We start from the raw sequence: 25,481 nt of genomic DNA, 5'->3' as shown, positions 1-25,481 counted from the left end.
CACTGTGATAGGAGAGTGCTTTAAGGTTTTACTGCTGTGAGCAGACACCATGACCCAGGAAAGTCTTATAAAGAACAACATTTAATTGGGGCTGGCTTACAGGTTCAGAAGTTCAGTCCGGTATCAAGGCAGGAACATGGCAGCATCCAGGCAGGCATGGTACAGCAGGAGCTGAGAGTTCTACATCTTCATCTGAAGACTGATAGCAGATTACTGACTTCCAGGCAGCAAGGATGAGGATCTTATAGCCCACAACCACAATGGCACACCTACTCCAACAGAGCCAACCTTCTAATAGCGCCACTCCCTTGGATGAGCACATACAAACCGTCACAGACAGTAAGTTATAATGGAAACATGGTGCTTGTTGATTAAGTAGCATTGCATCTTGACAGTGGGACCCTGTGATGGGACAATGTGCCCTGTGATAGAAGAGTGGAGCATTGTGATGGGAAAATGGGACATTGTTCTGTGGTGGTGCAGTACTGTGATTAGACAGTGAGTCATTGGGAAGGGATACTGGGGCATCGTGACAGGACAGTAAGTCATTGTTATGGGAAAACGGGGCATTGTGAAGGGACAGTCCATCATTATGATAGGAGAAAGGCATTGTGATGATACACTGGAGCATTTTGAAGGAGTAATGGGACATTGTGGAGATACAGTGGAACATGGTTATATGACATTGGGTCATTGTCACAAGACAAGGACCCACTGTTCATGTGATGGACGATTATACTATTGGCATGTAACAGGGCAACACTGTGATGAACCCATGGCAAACTGTCATGTGACAGCAGTTTTGTGGCAGAATATTTGCTGCATCATGGTGGGATAGAGAGCACTTGTATTTTTATAGTGGATTATTGTGATAGAACAAGGGAGGATAGTGTTGTAAGCTTGAGCATTGTTTTGGGACAGAGGAGCATGGTGACAGAACAGTTGAACTTTCTGATGGATAAAGTACCACTGTGTTTAACAGTGGAACGTTACTTAGGAGCATGGCGTGATTGCAGTAAGAAGTAGGTGCATTGCCACAGAAAATTAGAGGGTTGTGATAAGATAGAAGAATATGCTGATCACTAAGCAGGGTAATTGCAATTGGACAGTGAAGTATTACTGGTGACTGGTGAGCATGATAAAGTACTATGAGGTGGTGGAAGGGTACTATGGTGAGACAGAGGAGCACTATGATGAGACGGGGAGCACGATGATGTGTCATAAGACACCGTGATGATACCACAGAGCACCATTATACATCAAGAAAACACCACAATGAGACAAAAGAGATCCTGATGAGACAGGGTAGTACTATCATGAGACAGTATAGCATTGATTTTCAACTTTATGTTCATGGTATCCCCACTGGGTTGTGTATATCTTCCCATAATATAAGTTCAGAACAATGTCATTGCCTTCTGGAGGAACCCCATATCCACTCACTGGTAGTTTCTTCCTTCCCTAGCTCCCCTGCACTGCACACTGATTTCTGTTGTCTCATGAATTTGCTTGATCTACACCTCATGTAAACAAGGTCAACCTGTGTGGCGTAATGTATCTCGTCTCTCTCCAAGCAACGCTTCTAAACTTCTCACATCAGTTAGTTAGTACTTAGCTCTATTTTTGTCAATAAATATTGTCTGCTGCATTGCCGTATCGTGTCTCAATTATCCGATCATTTGTGCAGGGATATTGGGTTGTTTCTACTCTGATTCTATTTATGAAGTGTTCTTCTATAAATATTCATGTAGGGAACAACTTTGGTAATGCTAATGGTACGAGATTTAAAAAAAGAGTATTTTAAATATTATCAGTACCACTAAGAAAAAACAAACTAGTTCACTGACATAAAACGCTTATGAGGTCTTTTTTTTTCCTTTTTTAATTGAGAAAATTAGAGAATCTCATGTTTCAAAAGAAACAACAGATCAAGACCTCTTATGCTCTTGCCAAGTTATTCTGCTGGTGACATTTTAAAGCTGTATAGTATAATGTAGCACACAGAGTGTAGACACTGGAAAGTCTACCAGTCACACTCAGATTTTACTTGTGCTTGGGTTGGTGTGTTTCACTTGTCCTTGTGTATGTATAAAGGTGTGTGTGTGTGTTTGTATTAATGTATGTGTGTATATGAGTGTATGTGTGTATATGAGTGTATGTGTGTATATGTGTGTGCTTGTGTGTATGTGTATACATGTGTGTATGTATGTGTATATATGTGTGTATGTGTATACATGCGTGTATGTGTGTATGTGCATGTGTGTGTACGTGTGTATATGTGTGTATATGAGTATATGTGTGTATATTATGTGTTTGTGTGTGTATGTGTATACATGTGTGTGTGTGTGTGTGTTTGTGTGTGTGTCTCCACACAGGCTATTGAGCTCCACTAAAGTCAAGAATCTAGGAAGCACCTATACCACAGGATCCTTCTCCTTTTGCCCACCCACTTTCTCTCTCTTCCCTCTGTCCCTACCCACTGTTCACAATATTTTCCTTGTTATTCCTGTAACATCAGTGTAGTCAATAAAAAGATCTCTCTCATTTTGTCATTAATTTATGCCTTTTTCCTTTTTATTTTTCATAAGCCAAAGAATTTAGATTCTTATGATCATTTCTGAGTGCAGATCTGGTTTTCTTTGATCTTTACTATTTCTCTCTTCTTCTATTTCCTTTAGGCTTAAAGAAAGGTTTTTATTTCTCACTTCCTACTTGCCTGTGTTGGAAGCTTAATGTTAATGGAAGCTTAAAATTACGTGTGGCAACACTTAATTTTACACATTCCCTTCACATTACTAACTACTGTACATCCCATATACTTGATGCTCTATTTTTAATTGAGAAAGGTTTAAATTAGTATGGATTTCACATCCATCGGTTTTAAAAGTAAGATTTTACTTAATTGAAGATATATTTGAAGTTTGTCTTGAAATATCTTTGACCTATAACTTATTTGGAAGGGTGTTACCAAATATTTAGGGATTTGCTAGTTAGCTTTCTGTGGCTTGTTTCTGGTTTGCTTACAGTTTGAGAGCATGCTTCGTGTGACCGCTGCCCTTTGAGACTCGTTTGGAGATGTTTACGGCTGAGAACGTGATCTGCCTTGACTCCATGTAAGCTGGGGGAGGCGTGGATTCCCTTCCACTGCACGGAGTACTTTGCAAATGCCAATGAGACCATGTTGACGGATGGTGCAGTATGGGCCATTTATATCCCGACTGATTTTCTGCCCACTTTATCAATTCCTGAGAGAAGAGTGTTGGTCTCCCACTAGGGAGGTGAGTTTCTCCATTTCTTTTCCCATCCATCAGTTTTACCTTGTCTGCCTTGGATGTCATTAAAGATGGCTTCATTGTCTTTGAGAATTGGCCTCTCTATAATTATGCACTTCCCTCTCTTCCCAGGGTAACAGTTCCCATGCCCTTTATTAACAACTCTATTCTCTTCCAATTACTGGCAGCATGTTGTTTATCTTCCTCCATGTTTTACTTTCCACACATCTGAATCATCTTATTTTTAAGTGAGTTTCTTTTGATTATTTGGTTTCTTGTGCTTTTGCATTTTTTTGTGGTTTGTATATGTATGTTCACGCGTGTCCAGGTTCATGTTTGTGTGTGTGTGTGTGTGTGTGTGTGTGTGTGTGTGTGTGTGTGTGTGTCTATATGGAGGCCAGAGTGTGGGAACTGGGATCCAAGAGGGGGCTGAGGAAGGTGGAGTCACGAACCCAGGAAACAGACTTGAAAGACCAGCATTAAGATACAGATTTACTGTATTGAGAAGCAGCAAGCATTTTTGTGCAGCCTTTGGACCAATGGGGAATTGGCACAAGCTCTGGAGGAGCCAACCAGCCCACTATCACTATGGGGAATGCAAGATTGCCAGAACCTGAGGGGACTTCTGTAAAAACAGGAGAGCAGCCATCGCCCTGTTCTAGGCCGATTCTGAGGTTACAGTAGTTTGCTAGGCTCCTCTATTTTATATCACATGGTTTGCCAGTGGACATGGCACTCCTAGGATTAGAGTGGGATGGAAGCCTCCCTCACCATCCTCCTGGCATCACCTGGGAGTCAAACCACTCATACTAGATGCTAAAATTAAGTGTCTACTTTGATTTCTCTCTCCTTACCCAAAGTCTCTTACGGAACCTGGAACTTGCTGATTTGGATAGTTAAGCTAGCTATCAGGTGCCAGGGTTCCCCTGTCCTGGCCTCCTGAGTACTGGAATTACAGGAGAACCACCACACTTGTCCATCTTTTGCGTGTTTTCTAGGGACCAACATTGGGAAATTCTTAATCCCCTGGGCCATCTTGCCAATACCTTAAGTGTGTCTGTCAAGAGCCAACCTCAGCTTGGAGAGGGATTCTGAGGAAGGGGTGTTTTGGAGGGGTGAAAAGAATGACTGAAAGTCAATCATGGGGTACTCCTGCTGGCTCTCCAGTGATCTCTAGAAGCTTAGCTCATGATAGAAAAAAATTCTAATGCCTTTCTGGATAGTTCATGGGTTTTCCAACCAAAGTCAGAAAAGCTGCTAAAAAAAATTCTAAAAGCCTTGTATTCACTCTCCAAGTGGGTAGCTCACCTCTTGCAAACCAAAGCCCAGCCTTTTATTTACATATCAATGTAATCATTTACTCCAGGTTTCCTTGTGATTATCCCACATAGCAGCATTTTATGACCTTAGTCCCTTGATTCTTAGAAAACAGCAAATACTTTTTTTTTAAAACATGGCAAATGAACTCAGAGATCTGCCTGCCTTTGTAAGCACAGACAATAAACTATGAGTCTGAGATCACCATTTCAACCACACCTAGGCCTAAACTAACTCTGTCCCAGGCTGATCTTGAACTCGGGAATCTGTCTGTATTCATATCCCAAACAATAAACTTAGCTGAATGGGATCTTGCTCTGTATTCACCACTCCCTAAATCTCTTTATTTCCTTCCTTAATATTTTTCTGACAAGCTGGCTCATTGTGCAGCTACTTCTATCTTTATAGGTCCATGAAGCCCCTCATACAATTCATATTCCAGCCTTATATTTTGCATAGCTGAGAAATTATACATTTTGAACTCAGGTTTTTAGAGTTCTTTCCCACAGCCTTAAGGGCTGTCCTGAAGGTCTCAGCATTTACCATTTTGCTAAGGACATTAGACACACCTTCACCTTCTAGGCTCATGCTGTCTCTGATTATCAGGGAGTCATTAACCTTGGCAGAGATGACATTCCTTGATAACCTTGGCAGGGAGAACATCTCACAAAGGAGGAACATAAAGTGAATTATGAACATTATTATACAAACAAGCATTGTGCCTAGCAACAGTCAACAGTTGTGGAGTCACATAGCCTACTGGCTCTGAGGGAATCCGTGTCATGTCATCCCTTCCATGGCCATGCAGGAATTGGTATGTGTCCTTTTAAACAGTATATTTTTAAGATCTTCTGGAAATCTTATCTCTTAATTATGCCTGTAGTCCATTCACATCGAAAGTAGTTACTGATATATTTCAATTACTACCTATAGCCTTTTTAATCATTTTCCTTCTGTATTATTATTTTATTATGATAATTATGATTGTTTGTTTTACTACACTTTCACTACAGTTGAACCATAAATGCAATTCCATTTTTTCCTCCTGATTTGGTGGATTATTTAAAATTCTTAGTGATTAGCCTAAGGTTCTCACTCCATAAAACTCTTCATTTCATTCTCACATGACATATGCCAGTTGCAGGTGAGCATTGAGTAAGCTGAAGCTTGGCTATAGCATTTTAACCTAGTTTTCATTCTAGGGTTGAAGCTGACATGTGCCTATGAGGCCCACACAAGTGTCCTGTACAGATTAAACAGTAAGAGACAGCTACCATATAGTAGTTCTTAGAGCTTCTGCTTAGGCACAGCATCTGTAGATGGCCAATCCAAAGTCAATTCAGAAGGAAAATGGTTGCATCTGCAATGGAATCCCAGCTCGCCTCAACTCAGTGGGCATATAGAATAATTATTCAGGTGGATGGACAATAATTAAATAAACCAGACTTGTGCAGAGCAGGTTGCCTTGATTCGAAATATTCCCTCCAGGATGCAGGAAGAGGCTCATGAGAACTTAGGATGTTAAAAACAAAACAAACAACAACAGACAAACAAGCAAATATTCTCATGTCTATTAAACTGGAAATGTGAAAGGTTTTCTGAGCCTCCTCCCATCCCCCCTCATTTTCTAAAAGGAGTGAAAGGAGGAAACAACAGCTAGGAAGTAGGGACTCTGTCCAACTAATAAGAGATGCTCTGAATGTGGACTTGCCTGCAAGCTTTGCAGAGAGCTCCAGGGATGTGGCCCTCAGGGGTCAACACCTAGGCTGGAGTGGAGTGATGCAGCTGCCTTTCTGGGTCATCCTTGCTGCTGTAAGTGACATCTCATTCAGACTCCTGTAAGTAACACCAACAAAAAACGTACTGGTTCACACAACTGGACTTTTGTACAATCGTTACCTTGATCTTTCATGGGTTCTCTCCTTTCCTGGGGTGTGTGTGTATGTGTGTGTGTGTATGTGTGTGTGTGTGTGTGTGTGTGTGTGTGTGTGTGTGGTGATGGTAGTGGTGTGGGGTGTGTGTGTGTGTGTGTGTGTGTGTGTGTGTGTGTGTGTGTACTTCATCTCCCTCAGAAAAGTCTGTCAAACAACAGTATACAATCAGGGGAGGGGCTCATGCCATCGGGTCCTATAACTACTTAGTCACCAGGTAATTCTGCCATCTATGCTCTGATTGTGTCCAGAAGCAGTTCTCTATCACCAGCTGAGATTTAAGTAAGGCAAAGAAAGTTTCTCTCTGTCTGGTCCCTCTTACCCCAGAAACTTGTGTGCATTGAGGTTCATCTTTTCTATTTCCAGATAATGAGTATAAATAAAGAAAAAAATGGAAACTTGCACGGAGCCATATTGGATTTGGGCCTAGCCGCTTTTTGACTGCATGGTTCAAAGTGACTCTGGGCTGTTTGGCCACAGAGACTCACCCCGAAGATGACTGCCATAAATCTTAAGATTGTTGGATAAAGCCTCTCCCATGAATTTACGGCACAGGAGTATAACATTCAAGGGATGCCTCAGCTCGAGCAGATACCAGTTATCTCCTCAGTCAACACCCAGTGTCTCCACCACCTGACCTCATCGCCTGACTTCTTTGCCTCCAGCTATCACTGCCTATACCCTCATCCCCCCCTCCTTCATATTTCACAAAGGTCACTCCCCCTACCTGAAAGCCTTAAAAGCTGTAACGTTCATCCCAATAAACGAGACCTTGACAACAGAACTTTTGCTTGGTCTCCTTCTTCTCTTCACCCCCATTTTGGCCCACAGGTAGAAAGCCTCTTCGGGACCCTGAATAACTGGGTCCCCGCTGGCGGGGACAGAAACTTGCAAGGTTTTCCTTAAGGCTGAAGAGTTTTAGGATTGTTCCAACTCTGATACTAATATAAAAATCCTTCACTGAAATCCAAAGGAAGTTCTAGATTTTCTCAGGAGGCTGGTTCTCCAATTCTGTCAATGCAATGGGTAAGCAGGGTGCAAGATGAAAATGCTGGTCTGGTGGTATATTATATTCTGAGCAATTGAAATATTACTCTGCCATTTAAAAATTAAGTTATGAAGTTATCAGGTAAATTGATGGAACTACAAAATATCATCCTGAGTAAGGGAACCCAGACCCAGAAAGACAAATATGTGTTTGCTTATATGTAGATATTAACTGTGAAGTCAATGATGACCGAAATATAGTCCACAGAAGCACAGAGGGTAGGTAGAGAGTAAGGGACTAGGGGAAACAGATAGATAAAGTCAGGAAAGGGAAATAGAGTATATTGTTATGTATGAATCTGGGGGCTGAAATAGGAGGATCATGCAGGGAGGGGTAGAGAGAGGAGAAAGAGGGAGGGAATACAGGGAGACACAGCTAAAAATAAGGTTCATTTGAAGGGTACTATGGAAAGCTAATATAGTTGAAACTTCCTAAAATATATACAAATATGAAGGTGACCTAAATAAAGTTGCCAGGTAATGGGGGATAAAATAGAGTTCCCAGTATTAGGAATGGGTTGCATCTAATTGTGTTGTTAGCCAACAGTCCCATTGGAACCTCCAAACAACCTAGGCTATTGTCAAAACTCTAGGTTGCTCTCCATGAACTGACAGCGGGGCCTTATTGCTGAGGAAATACCTACACGAATCATTGACCATGGAGACGTCAGACTGGTGCATACATAGGGCTTTCATCCTATGCTGGCATCTTTGGTATAAGAAGGTACCCTACACACTCCTAAAGGAGAAATCTAAACACCAAACCTAGCTATAAACCCTTTGATTTACAGTGTTGTCCTGCCTGCAAGATATGGTGGTAAGATGGTGAAAGACCCACCCCATGAGTCTTAACTCAGAGCTGCAACAGGCTTGACCGAGCCCAGGCACGCCCAGATACCTAGGGCCGAGTCACCGTTAAAACTAACAGACCATAAAAGGAAAGGAATACAGAACAGACTAGGAATACCAGATCTGGCAGGAAGGGATAAGCCCCTAGCCCCCGACATTCAGGACGTCCCAGCCTGCACGTACTCTTTTACCATGTTACAACCTCATTCAAATATGATGCAAACCTGCCAATGTGTGTAGCTATACCTTATTACCTCATCATGTGAAATAACCAATCATATGTGAACATGTCTATATGCCTCGTTTAAATCCACCAATCCCCGTAACTATGCATCTGCTTCTGTACACCTGCTTCTGCTTCCCCAAACCCTATAAAAGCCCCATGCTGGAGCTGCTGGGCGCACAAGTCCTCCGAAGAGACTGTGTGCCCGCAGGTACCTGTGTTTTCCAATAAACCCTCTTGCTGATTGCATCCGAGTGGCCTCGGCTCAGTCATTGGGCGCTTGGGGTCTCCTCCTGAGGGAAAGGTCCTCTCCGGAGGTCTTTCAATGGTTACATAAAACTTGTGGGAGTGACCAATCAATACCTGACTTGACTCAAGGCCCACTCCACCAGATGGAATCCATACCTAATGCTTCTAGGGTGTCCTCTAGCCAGAGACTAGATAGCTCAAGTACCTGGGGGAATATCAAATATTACTGTTCTAATAAAACAGTGTCTATTTTCAATACAAGTGGGAGGGAAAGGAAACTTGTTGGGTAGCAATATTAACAAATGCATGGGAAGTCACGGAGACTAGTTGGGAAGAGGAAGGAGCAGGAGTCAGAAGAGAGTACCTGAGGGCTGGGGCAGTGAAAAGAATCAAAATGCACGATTTATATGTTTTAAATTTTCATACTAAGCCCATTATTATGTATAATTAATACTGCTGATAAAAGGAGAAAAATACAAACAGTGACATGATCTGGGAGTTAGGAGCCCTTGCTGCTCTGGCGGATGATTCAGGTTCAATTCTCCAGCACCTACATGGCAGCACACAACCGTCTGTAACTCCAATTCCAGGGTGTGGTGGTTTGAATAGGTTTGTCCCCCTCCCCATAGACTCATTGTGTTTGGATGTTTGGCCATAGAGAGAGGCATTATTAGGATCTGTGGCCTTGTTGGAGGAAGGATGCCACCGGGTAGGTGGGTTTTGAGACCTCCTATGCTCAGAGTCCACCCAGTGCAGACGAGAGCTTCCTCCTGGCTGCCTGCAGATCAAGATGTAAAACGCTCAAGTCCTTCTCCAGTACCATGTCTACTGCAAGCTGCATGCCTCCTACTATGACATTAATGGACTGAAACTCCAAAACTGTAATCCAGCCCCAAGTAAATGTTTTCTTTTACCAGAGTTTCCTTGATCATGGTGTCTCTTTCACAGCAATAAAGCTAGGACTCAGTGGATTCAACTCCCTGTAGTGCCATATTGGATTTGGGCCTGGCTGCTTTGTAACTGCATGGCCACAGTTAAGAAGTCATGGGATTGTTGGACAGAGGCCTCTCCCATGTATTTACGGCGCAGGAAGAAAAGACCAAGTAGTAAACACCCGTGTCTGCACTGCATGACCTCTGCTGAGCCCGGCTGATGCATGTGGAACTGACACACCTGGACCACACCTGGGTGGTGGTCAATTTACTTCTGCCTTTTACTTCCTCAGCCTTTATCCTGGAGATTTAGGCTGGTCTTCTGGGATTTCTCCCTAATTAATTCAGGTCTCGTAGTTGGTCTTTTGTTACCGAAGTCACGAGCCAGGTAGTCAGGTAGTCATGAGCCAGGGTTTCCCACTGTGCTTCCCAGTTATTTTCTACCTGGAGACTTGGGTATATAAGTGGTGAATAAAGCTACAGAGTCTCTCACTCTTCTTCCTCACTCTCACTCTTCCTTCTGCTCTTCCACTCTCTCTCTCTCTCTCTCTCTCTCTCTCTCTCTCTCTCTCTCTCTCTCTTCCTCTCTTCCTCTCCTGGCTTGACACGATAACCTGTGTGTGTGTATGTGTGTTTCTTTCATCCCGTAGGCTTTCGCCTGATTCTCGGTACTGGGTCGGTGCTGGAGCTGACAACTCCCTCTTTAGGTATGCCCACCATACATATGCAGAGAAAATCCATATATTTGCATAACATAAAAATAAGCAAATATTGTAGGCTTGGGCTTTTCTAAACCTACTTTATTTAGGGTTCTAGAATGCTTCAATCTCTTCAAGCTCAGGGGGGAAAGGTTTATAGGGAAAGGGTTGTGGACTTGTTTAGAAGTGGTTCTTTCAGTGCTCATAGCTTGTGACTCCTTGCACAATCTCACATGGCAGAAGAACAACCATCAACTTAGGGATTGGGGTTGGAGGGACTGCAACTATTCAGATCACAGATCAGAACCCCGCCTCTTATTCTGCCTCTGAACTTGGAGCTCCAGCCATCCTGGAGGCAGAGTATTGGATTCTACAGAAGCTGGGATAAATCCATTTCCCCATATTTTTTTATTTCCAACTCAAACACTAGGCTTTCTCCCACTAGCTAATATCATTCACTCTGTACCTGCAAGGAAGGGGAGACAGTACCTAGCCCTACCCTGGCCTTGACTGTGTCTGCTACCAGACTGTGTCATGTTTTCTTTCTACATCTCTTGGGCCTAGTGCTGGTGGGACTGAGGAACATCGTTCTAAAGCTCTCACCAGTCAAATGCAAACCTCAATATGAGTGGCTTCTTTTCCTTCCCCCAAGACTTCCAGAAGCAACGGAAATTTGATCATAGCCTCCCATAGTATTCAGAGGTCACAGCATGCTCCAGAGATAGCATAGTTCTTTTCCAAGCCTACAAACACACACAGGCAGGCTGATGAAGATAGGCACAGGTTCCAGGCTCCTGATCTCAAGGCCATACTTACACAGAACACACTTAATACTGGCCTCACACCCTCCATCCTCCTCTCAACACTCCATTGTCATACAGTCATAACATGAAATGCATAAACTCTTATTTGGTGTTTCACATTCTCTCTTCTTCCTGTGAATGGTTCTCTGATATTCTAACCATTGCTTCTGTTTATTATGCGATCAACCATACATCATCCCAGAGTTCTTTCGAAATGAGCAGAATATTGGTTTTGCTTTGCTTTGTGCTTGTTGCCTGTTTATAAATTTCTGCTTAGTCTCTCCTGACTTCCTTTGTGTGGCTTGAATTTTTGACAATTCTGTTCCAAATTATCCAGTGTTGTTCTAGTGGACTTCTTTGATTTTTTTTGTAACAGTCGCCCCAGTTTAATAGTAGAAATAAGTGTATCTGTCTCTCTCTTTAATGCCCACCAGTGTTCCTCAACCAGGGAAGGTAGAATGTACAAGTTTTATACATTCCATTTGTATCCTTTCCTTCCCATTAATACGACCATCTTCATCATCTCGCACATATATTTAAAACTGCCAGACATTGCTATGTGGGATGGTTTGTATATGCTCAGCCCAGAGAATGACACTATTAAAAAGTGTGTCCTTGTTGGAGTAAGTAAGGCCTTGTTGAGTAGGTGTGTCACCATGGGTGTGGGCTTTAAGACCCTCATCCTAGCTTCCTGGAAGGAAGTCTTCCACTAGCAGCCTTCAGATGAAAATGTAGAACTTTCAGCTCAGCCTGCACCATACCTGCCTGGATGCTGTCATTCCCCCGCCTTGATACTGGACTGAATCCCTGAACCTGTAAGCCAGCCCCAACTAAATGTTGTTTCTACAAGAGTTGCCTTGGTCATGGTATCTCTTCACAGGAGTAAAACCATAACTAAGACACTATGTGGTTTTCTTCAGCTTCTCCCAGCTTCAGTCAGAGAGGATGCTTGTTGTGGTGGTCCACAGTGACCTCGGAGACGCCTGATTGATCAAAATACAAAGATGTGGAGTGTAAAAGCAATATACGAGACATGGGTATCATCTCGTACAAAGCTCAGAGAGCATGGTAGAAGATGAGGCAGAGAGACTGTAAGAGGCATAAGAATGGATGGGATGGGGGAGCAGTGTGGAATGCTGCCTTCCTTCCAGGAATGGCATGGTTCTTGGTTATCACACTTTCGAACCCAAAGCAGCTATGATTCTCTCCACAAGATCTGCCTGTGTTTGGGTCTGTCAATAATACGCTATTATGGAAGGAGAGACTTGTATTTATACACAGTTAATGGCTTGCTTGTAGGGCAGAGACAGATTCCTCAGTGGTGTAGCCATTAACAAGTGACAGAAAACAAACATTCACCTGCTCCTAAAAATGACCCTTATGAGACTAACTGGGGGGAAAAAAGACAAGAAAGTAGTAGGAAGCAGAAGGGCCTTAATACAAGAGGGTGGGGACCAGAAAAGGCAACAGGCTGGGTATGGGAAGCAAGAATATTTAAAAAAATTATTTATATTCAAATATGAATTTGAATAAAAGTCATTACTATGCACAATTAACATGTACTAATACAAACATTTTTCATTGATTAATTCATTTATTTACTTTACATCCTAATAGCAGCTTTCCCCTCTCTCCTCTTCTCTCAATCCTTCCCTCTCACTTCCCCTCCCCCTACTCTACACTCTCTTTCTCCTCAGTGAAGGAGAGGCCTCCCATGGGATATCAAGCCTTGACGTATTGGGTTGCAGTAGGACTATGTGCGTCTTCTCCCATTGAGGTTCAACAAGACTGTCCAGCTAAGGGACTCCCCGCTCCAGTCATTAGAGGACCTAATATCAGTTATATATGTTAGGGGGCCTAGGTCCATCCCATGCGTGCTATAAAAACATTTTTTAAAGGAAGAAAACCCAAGAGAAGATATAGAGTTCATTTCTAATATTGACCCGCTATTTCCCAACTGTATTTAGTTGAGAGTGTTTTGTTTGTTGTTTTATTGCAAGGTATGTTCTTCCCTCCTGGTGTCCCTGTATTGTGGTTCTTTCTTTTATTGTTTCTTGTCTAGAGACCCTTCACAAGGGGTGGGGGTAGACACACCAGTGATGACGTTTTGGTTCTTTCTTCATTCCTGGAGGGCATTCTCACTGACAAGACTGAAGAAAAACTGAATTTGAAACAAGGGTCTCAAGTGGCCAACTAGGCCTAAACTCCAGCCTGTGACTGTGGAGTCACATATGCACTCTGAGTTCCTAGAGAACCACACAGAGCAGACCAGCCATTGCAAACACATGTGTCCCTGTACCAAGTTCAACAGCCCCCAGAGAGTCCTATCCACTGCTTGGACCTGACATGAACTGCAACCCACAGAGCAATCAGTCAGAAAATGGGCAGAGTGGCTACTCTCATTACCATAAAACCAATTAATCATGATCACCCATGCTTACGTAAGCTGACCCAACTGACCTGTACTAGATCTTTTTAACGTTTTTTATTAAAGTATGTTCATAAAGAACATTTGCCTTTTATATAACATTGTCATAGAAGCTTTGCTCTTGTTGGAAATGAATAATAGTCCTGGTTTTGCATCGTTGGAAACAAATAGTCTTGGTTTTACACAGAGAAACACTCAAAGGGAGGGTAACCCTGCAAGACAATTTCTGTTTTGGAAAACAAAGAGTCTTGACCCAAATCAAGAAAGCAAGAACAGCGCGGGTAGGACGTTCACTTTGGTTTTATTCTAATGCAGGTGGTCAATGTGTCTTTCCCTCCCTGGCTAGGGTGTGACCTCACAGTCTTTTGAGATTAGTTAATTTTAAAAGAATCTGAGCAAAGGAAAGAGATAGCCACTTCAATAGATGGGACTTCAAGTTTCTGGAAGTCATTGAAGTCTTTTTGCAAACAAATGTTTTTATAAGATGGGGTGGGGGGTTAGATTTTAATTTCTTTCCGTGAATGTTTTAAGAGATAGGGGAGATTTATGCAATATTAGACCTACACAGGCTGACTACCTTTGTTAGAAAAAAAATATTCACAATTCCCCCCTCTATACATTTTCTTTTCTTTTTTTTTCTTCAAATTTAGCCAACATATTCTGGCTTTCTGACGTTTCTGGTATCGTTGTGATAAGTGACCAGGGATTGTTCATTCTCCTTGATTCTCTAGACCCTTGTAACAGGAATTAATTATTCCACCTTAAGGTGAGTCTGCCTTTCTGGGTGTGGTCCTGGGGTGTCCCTTGACCAAGAAACTGACTCTGTCTGACTGAAATGTTAGGGGTCCACCTGGACCAGAGAACCTTGGTTTTGTTTGTTTGTTTGTTTGTTTGTCTGTTTTTGTCTTTTTTGTTTTTTTGTTTTTTGTTTTTTCGGGGTTTTTTGTTTTGTTTCGTTTTTGACCACTGGGAATTAACTCTGAACAGTCTTTCACTGCTACCCTAGAAACCTTTAGGAACCAGATCGAAGATAAGAACTGCCCCAAAGCACTTGATATCTTTGGTCTCTGACAAGGATGAGGCTGCCAAAGACCCAAGGACATTTCTGGATTTTAACCAAGAATAAAAAAAAAATTACTTTCCTTTGGAGTCTTCTACACTTGTATGCCTAGCCAAATATTACATTCTGTTTTTATCGCCACCATCCAAAGAGGTGCCCTGAACAGCCCTTATGGAATTAGGTCAAGGAGCCATCGGCCTTAAAGCTGAATGAGATCGCCGAGTGTGGCACTCACACTATCCCTGCGACTTTGTAAGGATTCCTATTACTGGGGAGAAACACTATGGAAAAAAGTAATCCAAGGAGGGTCTATTTCAGCCTATTCCTCTTGGATGACATTCCATCCCTGAGGGAAATCAAGACACAAACTCAAGGCGGGAACCTAGAGGTGAGAACTGAAGCACAGGCTAGGGAGGAAACTTCTTGCTGGCTTGCTCCTCATGGCTTGCTTAGCCTGTTTTTTTATACCACCCCACCCAGAGGGTGCCAGACCTTCCCACATCAATCATTAATCCCCCCCAAAACGCCCCCACAGATTTGTCTATAGGTCATTTTTATGGAGGGATTTCTTCTGCTGTGAGTCCCTCTTTCCAGATAATCCTAGCTTGTGTCAAGTTGACCAAACCAACCAGAATACTTTGTTTTTCCATTCCTCACTAATCCCTCTTGCCATCCTACCACTCCTACTGATCCCTTTTCCCTTCCCAAATATCTGTGTCTTAGTGTGCTTTCTATCAAGATGATAAACATTGACCCAAAGTAACTTGGGAAGGAAAAGGTATGTTTGCCTTTCACTACCTGTTAAGTCTCCAAGAAACTAGAAACAAATAGCAAATTGGTGTGCCTATTAGCATATCAAAGAGATGCTGATCAGCTCTCCCAGAATCCCTCAGTACCTACAGCTCCTCCCAGCTCTCCCAGAATCCCTCTATACCTGTGGCTCCTCCCAGCTCTCCCAGTATCCCTCAGTGCCTCTGATTCCTCCCAGAACTTCTCACCCCATCCCCCTACTGTAATACTCGACTTTCCCACCTTCTCTTCCCTATAGAACCTCATTCATTTTGGTTACATGCTCTCTCTTGCTCCACGTGCTCCCTCGGTTCCCACATGCTCCCTTTGTTCCCTCTCTCTTCTCTTCCTGTCTTACTACCCCCTCCCTCTTCTCTCATGACCCAGTTCTGTCTGCTGGCTTACTTCACTTTGGACTAGCAGTTCTCAACCTGTGCGTTGTGACCCCCGTAGGGGTCACTTATCCTGCATATCATGGATTTATATTATAATTCATAGCAATATCAAAATTACAGTTATGAAGTAGCACCAAAATAACTTTATGGTTGGGGGTTCACCACAACATGAGGAACGCTATTAAAAGGTCTCAGCATAAGAAGGTTGAGAACCACTGGTCCGGACCCTTCTAGATGAAACTGGCTGCTTTTTCTCTCCTATCTGTCATAAACCTTTTCCTCAACCATACTTAGGAACAGTCATGTCCTCATTTTTCACTCACATCCCAATAATAATCTACCATTGAGGAAAGTCAGGGTGAGAACTCAAGGGAGGAACCCAAGAGCAGACATTGAAGGCAGGAACCTGAAGGAAGAAATCAAAGCAGAAGCCATGGAGGAAACTGCTTTTGGCTTGCTCCTTGTGGCTTCTTTACCCTACTTTCTTGTACCAGGAACCCAGAAACAGGAACTGAAGCAGAGGCTATCTGTGGAGAAACCTCCTTACTGGCTTACTCTCCATAGTTTGCTCAGTTTTCTTTCTAGCATACCCCAGGATCACCTGCTCAAAAGTAGAACTGCCCCTAGTAGGCTGAGCCCTCCCATATCAAACATTAGTCAAGGAAATGCCCCACATACTTGGCTACTGGCCAATGTGACCAAAGCATTTTCTCAGTTGATGTTCCCTCTTGACAGATGACTCTAGTTTGTGTCACATTAGATATATAGGTAGGTAGGTAGGTAGGTAGGTAGGTAGGTAGGTAGGTAGGTAGGTAGGTAGATAGATAGATAGATAGACAGACAGAGAGATAGATAGATAGATGATAGAGAGATTGATAGATAGATGATATGATAGATGATATATAGACAGACACAGATAGATGACTGATAGATGATAGAAAGATTGATAGATGATAGATGATATGATAGATGATTGATACAGATAGATGATATATGATAGATAAATAGACAGACAGAGAGATAGATAGATGACTAAATAAATAAATAAATAAATAAATAAATAAATAAATAAATAAACAAACCAGCACAACCTCCCTCTTCTTTCATGCTTACAAGACCAGGAATGAGGAAATATTCACAGGCACATGGGCACTTTATCAGCCACTATATCACTCAAGAAAATATCTCTCTTTCTCAGCACCCATAACCATCTACAGTTCCACATCAATGAACAGTAAAACCTTGGGAGCTCTTCCCTCCTGACTACTAAATTTTGACAATTTGCTTTTGAATTATTTTTTAGGGGATTTACCTACAAGCAAATTCTGGTTTGGCGGGGGTTTTTTTTCTCAGCATTTGGATGGCTTTCTATCACTTTCTCTGACTTCACAGAGCTCCTGAGATGTCCTTGATTATTTAATGTTTCTCCCTGGTGGATAATGTGTGACTCTCACCCACTTGGTAATGTTCATCCTGTCTTTGGTGTGTAGAACTGTGACCGACTCTTGTAGAAGGTTCTGTCTGTGTCTCTGCTTGGGCTCTGCTCAGCTTCTTGAGTATGAAGGTCTTTGTCTCTTGCCAACTTGTGAGACTTTCAGCAGTTCTTTTAGTAGCTCTTCATCACAGCAGGACTCTCTTCCCCTCCAGAACATGCCTATAGAATCTTCTCTTGTGGTCTTAGAGATCTCTGAGTGTCAATTTGTGGTCTTCCAAGTTGTGTCCTCTGTGATGTTCACACTGAACAATCTCCATGTCCCAGCGACACTCATGGTTCCTTCTCTTGTCCTTCTCTTGTCTGCATTCTGCTTTGAGAGATCCTGCATTCAGTCAGTCATTGTCCATTTGTTTCTTGTTTGTTTTGGTTGGTTGATTTTATTGTTGTTCTTGTTGTTCTTGTTCTTGTTCTTGTTGTTTTGAAGGGGGTGCTTATTATATTTTTTCAATTTTAAAGTATTTCTTTTTAAAGAAAAACCTTCTGTCTCTTTTCTTGGATTCTGTTTCAGAAACTTCTGTCTTGATTTTTATTTGTTATGAGTTTATTCACATCTTCACATAGCTCTGGATGATGTTTTGTGATGAATTCTCCCAACATCTCATAGTGGGGCAGACGTGAATGAATATTCTCTTTTTTTTTTTCCATTCTGAGATACTCCCAGCCTTCAGTGTGGTTGGTGATAGTTAGTTAGTTAGTTAGTTAGTTAGTTAGTTAGTTAGCTAGCTAGCTAGCTAGTTAGTTAGCTAGTTAGTTAGTTGGGAGTCTTTGGGCCCTGGGTAAGTTGCCACCTCTGGCTCCCACAGGCTGACACTATAGGTGACATAGTTTGCTGGTGAGAATGCATTTTCCCTGACACAGCTGCCATAAGTAGAGATAGATTTTGACCACAGAGCTAGAGGACCAGACACCTATCTCCATGGATATTGCAAATAGAACCACATCACTGCTCAAAGGGTGGTCATCCTGGCCTCTTACCTGACATCTTCTATTGTCTTTAAAATTGTATTTAAAATGTAGAAATTTTCATCTCACTTAGTAGGGTCAACAGAGAGAGGAATGCTTACTCCTCCATCTGGAAGGGATGGCCCTGGTAGAAATGTTTGTATACTTCCTCAGGTGACTTTATTTCTCCTCTCTCTCTCTCTCTCTCTCTCTCTCTCTCTCTCTCTCTCTCTCTCCCTTGCCTTGTTTGTGGTTGCCTTTCCAGTGAGTGTGTATTGCTTTTATAATTAAATGAAGCATATGCATACTGTTGTTCTCCCTATCCCTGCCACCAAAGTACCTTTGTGTATCAAGATGTTTACTGTTTTTCTACTAGATTGGGTTCAATGCATGGTCTCCCCCTGAGAAATGAGAGCTAGCTGTGCTTGCTATTTAGTTTGGGCTGTGTTTGGGCTGTTTAGAATTAAAGACAGCCCAAGACGTTCCTTTCTATTTTCAATTACAGAATTATAATTAAAAATTTTAATTAAAAATCAGCCTTGCTTAGCAAGTGCCACCCATGACTGGGAATGAAGGGTTGCCACAGCTGTGGAGAGCCTATTTTCCTTCTCAGAGAGCTCTGTCAACATCTGTCACCCTGGCTTCCCCTGCATGACCTTGAAGAGCACAGCCTTTCTCCCAGCACTCACAAGCTTCGGGCCACGCTGAGCTATGAAGTTCTGCATGGAATGAAGTTGAGCAGATGGTCATAACCCATAATACTCATCACCAGGGAAGAGAAACTAAGGCTGTGTGGGTGTGAGTGACCTGGCTGGTGTGCAGTCCAGCAGGTGTGAAGTTCTTCACAGTCTACACGTTCTGTCCAGCCCAAGACCTTCCTAACGGCCCTTGTTCCTCCTGCTGAATGAATAATTTTGTGTAAGCAGAATTCAGTGGCCTACTGTGATACCAGGAAATGAAATAAGGAAGAATCACAGAACTTCCTCCAGGAATTAGGGCCTGTAGCTCAGAAGATAGACTGTATGGAGACTGGATCCTCACCTCTGAAGGGTTTTATGTGGGATCAGCGTGTTTCCTTAGCCCTCTCACCTTGCTAATTCGTTTGTTTTAGGCATGTCTTAAGCCCTGGGACCCATTGTGCAAGCTATAATCCAGGGTCGTCTGTAAATTTAAAAGTTTCTTAAGGACACTTTTCATAATTTATCCATAAAATAATAAAAATGATAATAATAAGCTTCTTAATGTGGTATGCAATATATATTATATATAGTATATAATGTTCTGGGCTGTACCTTGAACACAAAAAGCACAGCAAAAGGTTCTTTATTTGTTTTAATTTATTACAAAATAAAGTGTTTGGTTGGGACATTTACATGTGTGCATGTGCATACTTTGCCCATTCACTGCCCTCAACCTCTCTTATTCATACATATCAATTTACTGATCGTCTTCTCCCTAGAAAATAGTCTTCCTTCTATATATACATACACACACACATATATATATGCATCTATATATATTCCATCTATATACATTTAGATGTAGATAGCGAGATAGATAGATAGATAGATAGATAGATAGATAGATAGATAGGCAGACAGACAGACAGATAGGTGGACAGATAGAGATACTCCAAAACTGTGTATCTATGTGTGATATGTATATACATATATGATTATTTATGTGTGTATGCACACATGTGATATATAATAACATAAAGTCTAGATTCCACATTATGAGAGAAAGCATGTGATAATATTCCCGAGTCTGGCTTGTCTTTTAGTACTATGTTCCCCAGTTCCATCCATTTTCCTGCAAATCATATAATTTTGTCCTTCACGGCTGAAGAAATTGCCACTGAAATGTATAGTATATGTTCTGTATTCATTCATCTGTTGACAGAAACCTAGGCTGGCTCCTTGGCCTAGCTACTGTGAATAATGTCACAACAGCACACAGCTGTCTCTAGACCAGAAAATTGTATACACATTATTCTGTTTGAACCTTGTGGCAACCTTGAAAAATCAGAGATATTTTCTTTTACTTCACATTTTCCAAATAGGGGAATCGTTATCCCAAAGTGCTGAGCTATTTTCTACTGTGACACAGCTGTCAAGGCCAGGCAGATTCTGGGGTGAACCATCTCCCCAAAGCCACACACGTGCTCTTGGCTTTGATCTTAACAAAATCGTGTTCGCCAATGGCATGGCCCACTGTTAGAGGTTTGTTGTGCAACACTCAGATGCTGTTTGAGGAATGTCCCTGCACTGGGCAGTACACTTTGTCTCCTGGGGTGAGCTCATTAACCTCTCACTTAGTGTTCCAGTAAAAGCAACAGAGGTGTCAAGTTAAGGAAAGTAAAATAAACACTAGTGAAGTATTTCAAAAAGGTTGCAAATGTACTCCATATTAGGCTTTAAAATATAACTAAATATACTTAAAAACAAAAAAATGAAAGAATCATTTCATTATACCCTGTTATTTTGTGCTTCAGGAATTGGGTAGAGTTTAGCTGGGCTGATGTAGGTTGATATGATGATACTCAAGAGGTTTTTGGGCTGACGTGGTGTGCCTGAGAACTCTTGACCCTTGGGAGGGACAGCTGGAAGGTGGGGACCCACTAGGCCACTCTCCATCTGCTGGTACTCAAGGCCTCAGTGGTGTCTGAGGACACACATTTTCCCAATAGCAGGCCATCCAGATATGTTTGGATAAATGTTGCTGATTTCAAGCTATCATCGTGACAATAACAGTCTAAACTTAAAGTTCACAGCTGCTCGAATGCAGTGCTGTGAGTAAAGGTAGAACGTAGAAGTTCCAAGTCCTCCCAAAGGCTACAATAGAAACTGGCCCAAAGTCAGCGCTATAGTTCTCTACTAATTACAATAATCAAGAGCTAGCTCAGACAGAAAGGGAGGGACAACAGACCCTCAAGTCTTAGTAGGAGAGATCTCAAATGATCCACAACTATTTATAAGTGTTCCTGTGTTTGTTGTTGTTAAATCCAAACTCTTGAGATGAAGAGATTTCTCAAACAGAGGGATCTACTAATCCATTAGCAATGTCAGGCAGAAAGGGACCAAAGGGTCCCTCCTGAAGGATGACTGCCTAAGGGTTAGAGCTACATCTCCATAAATAAGAGCCGAGAGTATGCAATAATGAAAGATGGGAAGGAAAGTGTAAGTCTTCATACTATACCTACACTGGCAATGAGCACAGGCAGGAAACAAAGCATGGAAGCTTTGAGCTAGGACCACCGATGAGTTCCATTGCTTCCAGATTGGTTGGGGTTCATGGTCTAGGGAGCTCATACATGAGCAGGGTGCCAGACCTTCCTGGTGGGTTGTCTGATGTTGAAGTTGATGCTTAAAAAATTGTGAAATGGGGTCTGAGGTGATAACATAGTTAACAAAATGCTTGTCCTCTTAGCATGAAAACCTGAGTTTTATCCCCAAAACCCATATTGGAAGAGGAAGAAGAAGAAGAAGAAGAAGAAGAAGAAGAAGAAGAAGAAGAAGAAGAAGGAGGAGGAGGAGGAGGAGGAGGAGGAGGAGGAGGAGGAGGAGGAGGAGGAGGAGGAGGAGGAGGAGGAGGAGGAGGAGGAGGAGGAGAAGAAGAAGAAGAAGAAGAAGAAGAAGAAGAAGAAGAAGAAGAAGAAGAAGAAGAAGAAGAAGAAGAAAGAAGGAGGAGGAGGAGGAGGAGGAGGAGAAGAAGAAGAAGAAGAAGAAGAAGAAGAAGAAGAAGAAGAAGAAGAAGAAGAAGAAGAAGAAGAAGAAGAAGAAGAAAGAAGGAGGAGGAGGAGGAGGAGGAGGAGGAGGAGAAGAAGAAGAAGAAGAAGAAGAAGAAGAAGAAGAAGAAGAAGAAGAAGAAGAAGAGGAAGAAGAAGGAGGAGGAAGAGGAGGAGGAGGAGGAAGAGGAGGAGGAGGAGAAGAAGAAGAAGAAGAAGAAGAAGGAGGAGGAGGAGGAGGAGGAGGAGGAGAAGGAGGAGGAGGAGGAGGAAGAAGAAGAAGAAGAAGAAGAAGAAGAAGAAGAAGAAGAAGAAGAAGAAGAAGAAGAAGAAGAAGAAGAAGAAGAAGAAGGAAGAGGAAGAAGAAGGAGGAGGAGGAGGAAGAGGAGGAGGAGGAGGAAGAGGAGGAGGAGGAGAAGAAGAAGGAGGAGGAGGAGGAAGAGGAGGAGGAGGAGGAGGAGGAGGAGGAGGAGAAGAAGAAGAAGAAGAAGAAGAAGAAGAAGAAGAAGAAGAAGAAGAAGAAGAAGAAGAAGAAGAAGAAGAAGAAGAAGAAGAAGAAGAAGAAGTACTGAAGCCATATCTTCACCACCCCTTTGGGGTTGTTTTTCAGTCTTTTTTTTTTTTTTTGGTTCTTTTTTTCGGAGCTGGGGACCGAACCCAGGGCCTTGAGCTTCCTAGGCAAGCGCTCTACCACTGAGCTAAATCCCCAACCCCTTTTTCAGTCTTATTAATAAGAGAATTTAGAAGTAGACTTGTAAGTAAACATAAAATTTTGTTAGAGTTTGAGAGAAAAGGGGAGCAGGGCACACAAGCCTTAAATCTCTGAAGCTGCCAGGAGAGATAGGAAAGAGGGAGAGCCATGCCGCTTGAGTTAGGCAGACATATCCAGCAATAGACATCAGCAAGCATATCAGTGTTGGGCAAGCATCTTCGTGGTGGGAACACAAGAGAAGAGCGTCATGCATGAGTGAGAAAAGTCAGTGTCAGGTAAAGCATTCCCAGTTGTGGATGGGGCAGGTGGCTCAAGAGAACTGAGATGGATTAATGGGGGATTTGTGTAGTTTATTGAGAGAATCATTAATTCCATGAACAGATAGCCAGAGGGGCAGGGGCTCCATTGAGAGTGCAGGCTCCAGGTTCAGCAGCAGACAGCATGACTGAAGCAGAGTGAGAGGAACACTGGGTAGTTAGAGAAAAAAATTCGGGGCAAGCTCGCTGAGATGGTGGCTTCCTGTTACCAGAAGACCCTGCAAGGAGAAATAGTAGGAAACCACGTGGGGAGGGAGGGATCTAGAAAATAGACGGAGGGGAGGACTCAGGAACCCTCAGAACCATGGCAGTCTCTATTGAATATACTGCTACCTTTAGGCTTGGTCCAACATCATCCGTGAGTCCTGAGATAGCAGCCTGACTGGTACCACCACACCTTACCTAGGAGACCCGCATCCCAACCCCCCACCCTTTCCTTCTCTGCCTCCTGCCTGGGAATAAAGGAGTCTGTCTGCAGGATCTTGCTTTGATCCTAGCCCTCATTATCGAGCATAAAAGAGGCTCCCTCTTCTGCCTGGTGGGCTCTGATCCTCATCAGACACCCCACCATCCTGTCTGTCTCTGATGTTAGAACATGAACACTTACAGCTCTTGCTATGCTGTCGCCTCTCTGTCTGAGTGTCCATGGTCTTAATTAACTCTGTACTGCCCAGTAATCAATCTGTGTCCTCATGAACCACCTGCCCCATCCCAAGCCTAATATACTTGTGGCCATGACACAAATAGGGTGGCGGGGCGGGGGGCAGGATGAAAATGGCTCACAATGGGTCTAAAAGGATACCTTTCACATGAAAATGTTCTCACCAGGCTCAGTCCCATCTTTTGATTTGTTTACTATGGAGAACCTCTGACCTGCCATGTTTAAAATGTTCCAGATGTTTTCACTGTCTTGAACTACAGAGGTTGTCCCTATCTTTGTAAAAAGTGTTCTCGGTATAGCTTAGAAAAATTACAAATGAACAAAAGCAAACTCCATCTTGGAGCTATTTTAAACACAAGCCTTTTAAGCTTAAACCTAAATTTTTCCTATTTTTTATATTAACCGGGTCGAATAATTAGATTAGCACTTCTCTCACTGTAACCTCACTCACTGTAGTAGAGATCAAATCGACACGGAAGTGACGGAGTCTTCTAGCTTTGAATGCCTACCTCCATGTTACCCTTGCCACTGTCTGATACGTTTTCAATTATTTTAGTATTAGCTACTGGTTTTGTTACATCACTGTTCTGCCAAAGGGAGAAGACAAAAATAGTCAAACCCAGATTATAACATGGATAATAGGTAGCATGATCAGAAAATTTCATTCTTAATGGTAGCCATTTCTCTCCCTGGAGGTGGACCTTTCAGATACTTCAGCCTCCTCCCTAGGATGGCTTCTATAGCCAAAGAAGATACATCTTGCATAACCTCAGCTGTCTTCTCTTGAGTCGTTACACTTTCAGCTGTCTTCTTTTGAGTCGTTACACCTCATAACTAGATGGAGTTAGATAGTTAGACTGTCACAGGTTCACAGCCAAAGTTATATTGGGCTATCTTAGCCTTTTTTTTAAATTACCGAATGAATTGTTTTCCTCTGTATATGACATAACTTCATTGTGACTAGTGCTCAAAAACTATCTAATGGAATTGACTTGAAGTATCAACTTTACTCTTGGCCTTTCCCCATAATCTCTAACAACAATGGGAGACTTGTGTATGCTTCTTGACCAGCAAGCACCATTATTTTTTTTTCTGGTTTTTGTCTGTTTTATTTGTTTGTTTTTAAACACCCATAAGAAAATCTATCCTGGGGTGGCAGCATGAGCCCTAAAATGGCAGTACCCATGGGGACCCCGACCTGTGCCAGCATCCTCAGGGTTTAGAACAGTTTTTCAAACCTCATCTTCTCAAGACCACAGTGGTATTCAAAGATTGACTGCTTTGCTGGTGACAGAGGTGGTTTCTTTAATTTAGTTTTGCTTCATTTTGCAGGGTATGTGATGGAACTTAAAGCCTCACGTAAGCTAGGCAGGCACTCTGCCATTGACCCTCAGCTCTAGCCCCTGATCTCTTAAGTTTGTTTTTTTTTTATTAACTTGAGTATTTCTTATATACATTTCTTTTTTTTTTTTATTAACTTGAGTATTTCTTATACATTTCGAGTGTTATTCCCTTTCCCGGTTTCCGGGCAAACATCCCCCTCCCCCCTCCCCTTCCTTATGGGTGTTCCCCTCCCAACCCTCCCCCCATTGCCGCCCTCCCCCCATAGACTAGTTCACTGGGGGTTCAGTCTT

This window comes from Rattus norvegicus, chromosome 9 (assembly GCF_036323735.1).
Source record: "Rattus norvegicus strain BN/NHsdMcwi chromosome 9, GRCr8, whole genome shotgun sequence".
Taxonomy (NCBI): Eukaryota; Metazoa; Chordata; class Mammalia; order Rodentia; family Muridae; genus Rattus; species Rattus norvegicus.
This window is presented reverse-complemented; position numbering follows the sequence as displayed.